This window comes from Anomalospiza imberbis, chromosome 1 (genome assembly GCF_031753505.1).
Source record: "Anomalospiza imberbis isolate Cuckoo-Finch-1a 21T00152 chromosome 1, ASM3175350v1, whole genome shotgun sequence".
Taxonomy (NCBI): Eukaryota; Metazoa; Chordata; class Aves; order Passeriformes; family Viduidae; genus Anomalospiza; species Anomalospiza imberbis.
The window spans coordinates 149,956,918-149,961,394 of record NC_089681.1 but is presented as its reverse complement, the minus strand read 5'-3'; positions in this window follow the sequence as shown (position 1 = coordinate 149,961,394).

Below are 4,477 nucleotides of genomic sequence, written 5' to 3'. Positions count from 1 at the left end.
GCGTTAACAAAAGACATTTCTTCCCTGTTTCCAACGTGTTCTCCAGCTGGGAACCTCCAGTGAGTAACAGCAAACCCCCCAGACCTCCCAGCCCCTGGGTCAGCGCCGGAGCCCCCAGCAAAGACTGGACAATGAGCTGTAGTGGGAAGAGGAGCTGCTGGTGGCTCAGGAGGGAAGTGAGGCTGACAGGGATCAGCCACCCTCCTGCATGGCAAGGCTTGAGTGCTGCAGGCCAGGCAGTGTTTAATTACTAAACACCCTTAATCGAATTTATTTCTGATCCTTTGGTAAGAAAACTGCTGACATATTGCAGGGACCTTCGTGGCAGGCTCACAGCTGACGGCCTGCCTGGGCTGGCAGGTGCCAATGAAGGCCTCGTTGGATGCTGTGAGCCAGAGCTGGCACCCAATTCAGGTCTGGGGCAGGAACACAGTGACTGCCTCACACAGGGAGACCTAAAACCGGTTTCATCTTTTCTTCCTCTGCATCAAAGCAAAAAGCAAATCTGCTCCAAGCCCTCTGCAGCAGGAGCGAGCAGTGACATTGCGTCCTACTGGTGCCTGTGTAGCATTTGCTACAGATGTGATGGGAATTGTTGCAGTTACAGAGTTTTTAACAAACTGCTTCTTCACATCATCAGAAAGTGCCTTTATGCAACCAGGAAAACAAAAGTCTAAAGGGTTGAGGCTCCTTTACTTGCTGAATTTTAGACGATCGGTGTCGGCAAATTTGTTTTTCTGATTAACTGAGGAAGAGTGCTGTTGGCAAATTTGTTTTTCTGATTAATCAAACCCTTATAAATAGTGGCAGGTGGCAGATCTATGCATAGTGTGTATCTGGTGTGTGTGTGTGTGTCCATGTGTAGATACAGACACGTATGAACACATGTGTGTGAACATAGATGTAGAGAGCTAGGTGTAAATGTAATATCAACCCTCTGCTCCTCCTACAGCCTTCCACCTCCCCTGAGAAAACCCAGCTGCTCCAGGGCTGGGGCTGATCTCATCCTGGGGCTTTTAACCTCCAGCCCCTCCTGGGGAACTGGGAGGGTTCCCACACTTGCTGGGGGGGCTTTGCAGAAGGTCTGGCTTCAGGGGGGACAGGACCAGGAGAAAAGAAGGAAGTTTTTCCTGAGTTTATGAGGAATTTTTTCTGCTGGGCTTGACTTTAAGGTGGTTTTCATGCACTTACAGTACTTTGGGTGCATGTTAAAATCAAGCTGCTGAGCTCCAAGGCTCCTACTGTCCTTTGTCAGAGGTGATTTCATCACCACCACAGGGAACCCAGATAGGCAGAGCCTTCCAGATCAAACCTATTTCAAAAGAAGTAATTTCTCTCAGAGCACTGCACTGTCCCTGTGCCAAGCTGCTCCCTCGGGCTGTGCCAGGATTTCTTATCCATGGGATATTCCTGACTTCTCGCTGGACATCACTCTCATGTCCTTGAGATCAGTCCCTAATAGCCCTAAGGATGCCTGTTCCCCAAGTGTCCAGCCCTTTGGCCATTTTTGGGAACAGGCAGAGAATTTGGATATGCCCTTCATTTCCTGGGAACTTTTGCCGAGCTGTGCGCTGCGTTAGAGAACAGTCCTTCAAGCAAAAAAAAAAAAGTAGAATTAAAGGGAAAGCAGAGAAACATCCTATGAGGTATCCAGCAGCAAATATTCAGCTTTGTGTAGCTGTCTGAGGAATGCTTCCATGCTCGCCCCTGGTCCTGCTGAAGGCATTGGTAAAATGCCTGGAATGCTGTTTGCTCTTGCAGCTTGAGACCTTCCCCTCACAAATGGGTAACTGGATCCAGGAGGATCAGCACAGCAGCAGTCAGTAGTGCCATCCATCCATCCATCCATCCATCCATCCATCCATCCATCCATTATCCATCCATCCATCATCCATTCATCCATCCATCCATCCCTCCATCCATCATCCATCCATCCATCCATCCATCCATCCATCCATCCATTATCCATCCATCCATCCATCATCCATCCATCCATCATCCATCCATCCATCCATCCATCCATCCATCCATCCCTCCATCCATCATCCATCCATCCATCCATCCATCCCTCCATCCATCATCCATCCATCCATCCATCCATCCATCCATCCATCCATTATCCATCCATCCATCCATCATCCATCCATCCATCATCCATCCATCCATCCATCCATCCATCCATCCATCCCTCCATCCATCATCCATCCATCCATCCATCCATCCATCCCTCCATCCATCATCCATCCATCCATCATCCATCCATCCATCCATCCATCCCTCCATCCATCATCCATCCATCATCCATCCATCCATCCATCCATCCATCCATCCATCCATCCCCTTCTGCTGGGAGTTTTATAGGAAAGGCTCAGAAGGGTCACACCACGGTGGTGGGGAGACAAACATATCCCACTGCTCTGTTTGTCCTTGTCCCTTGTGTGGGAACGTGCTCTCTGCTGGCTGGGGATGTGCTGGGCACAGCAGGAGAGGCTGGGTGCTCACAGGGCTGCTGAAACCTGGAAAAAATGTCTGCAGGGCCACAGCCCAGGCTGCTGGGGAGGAGAGAGAGGTGATCCTGGGTGCAAATTTGTTCCCTGGCTGCTGCAGCTGTGCAGGGCACATCCTCTACATCAGTGGGACCTCTGTTTTATTCCCAGCCCTGTGTCCCATGGGAAACTGTGTGTATTTAAAGTCGTGATCCCAAGGGAGGAACGGAAACTCTGAGGATAACCATGGCTGGATGCTGCCTGGGTTCTTCTGATTCCTTTTCCATGAGCAACAATACCGGAGCCCCAGATAAACTTGTGCTTCCCACACGATGCTGGAAGGCACCGCCCCATGCAGGAGTTGGGATTTTGGGTTTCTCCTGCCCCTACCAGCGACACCTCCCTCAGCACCACTCACGGCCTGAGCATTTCCTGGTGACTCAGATCTGCCCCTCAGCTCCTGCTGACCTGCAGATCCCCCCTCAACCATGAGTCACCACACCAGGGATAGGAATGTGACTCCTTGCTCTTGCTCCAGGAAAAAAATTTGGCACACGCCTCGCCGTGGGAAAAGCAGATTTTAAGCTAAAACCCCCCAGAGCTGGTCACAGAGAGCTGATAAACTCATTAAACCCAGTCCATAGAGCAGGGCTGCACCTGCTGCCCCAGCAATACCCCAGCAGTGCCCACAGGAGGAGATTCCAGCTTCAGAGCAGCAGGGAGGGAAAAGACCATGGATCTTCTTGCCGACTTGCCACCATCAAATGACTCCCTAAAGGGTGACATGAACCCCCTCTCTGCAACCCCATGGAGACACGGAGAAGTCTCATGCCTTTAACCTCAGCATATTTTGGTTGTTTGGAGACTGTTTTCACCCTCAGATCTGCTTTGAGCTGAACACCTCCAGTCCCACCAACCTTTCTGCAAGGGCTGCTTTTCTAGCATGGTTTTTCCTGGTGTCTTTGGACCAACAGCAGCCACCTCACGTCTTCCCAGCAGTGTGGCAGTGCTGCTCCTGTGCCACCTTCCCTCCCTTCTCCTCTTCCTGCACTCTGCTCCTCCCTAAAACCCCACTGCTCCCCTCTCCAGATGTGTGGTTCTACAGTCAGAATCTTCCTGCCCTCCTTCAAACCCCCTTTTTATTGTCACCCAGTGAGCCAAGGGGGCTCTGAGTGACCCCTGGGTCCTGCAGAGGGTTTGGAGCCAGTCCCCAGCTGGTGTCACCCTCACATCTCATACGCACATGCTGTTTTCTGCAGGGAGTCAATAACTGCAATATTGATGGGTACCAGAGCCAGGGCAGACTCCTGGGGGATCAATAACCCCCTTGTCAGGCAGGGACACGGGGTGACCACTTCCAGCCCTGCTCAACCCTCAGGAGTACTTCCCTGCATAACATCCCTTCCCAACACCTGCTTTCCCATGTTTTCCAAGAGGTTTGACAGGGACTCAAGCACGGGGGTGTATTCCCAGCTGGTGTCAGGGCTGCCTGGGAGGGATGCAAAGTTGCCTGTGAGGTCCCAGCCAGCCTGGAGGACACTACTGATCTTCTGAGCCTAGGGAGGAGGGATTCCAGTTCTCCCAGATCCCATCTGGGCTACACACAGGAGCCAGCACGGGTCAGACAGCCCTAGGAACAGAAAAGATTATTACTATTATTATTATGATTATTGCTATACATACTGATTTCCTCGTTTCCCCCCTTCCTCCTCCACTCTGTGACCTATAAACCCTTTAAGATGTTGGGTTTCTCCACTGAGTCACTGCCACAAAGGTGACCAAATGCAATGCTGACTCTGCAGGAATGACTCCTTTCCGGGCAGGAGCAACAGTCCCTTCTTTTATCCTGTCAGTGTGGGCAGGAAAAGGATAGAGCAGCAAAATATTCACAGCCACAAGCAAAATCCCCACCACAATTGTTCCTGACTCAACCAGCAGCTCGAGGAAATTAATTTAGAGCGCAGAGCATCAGCCACGGAAGAAATGCCAAT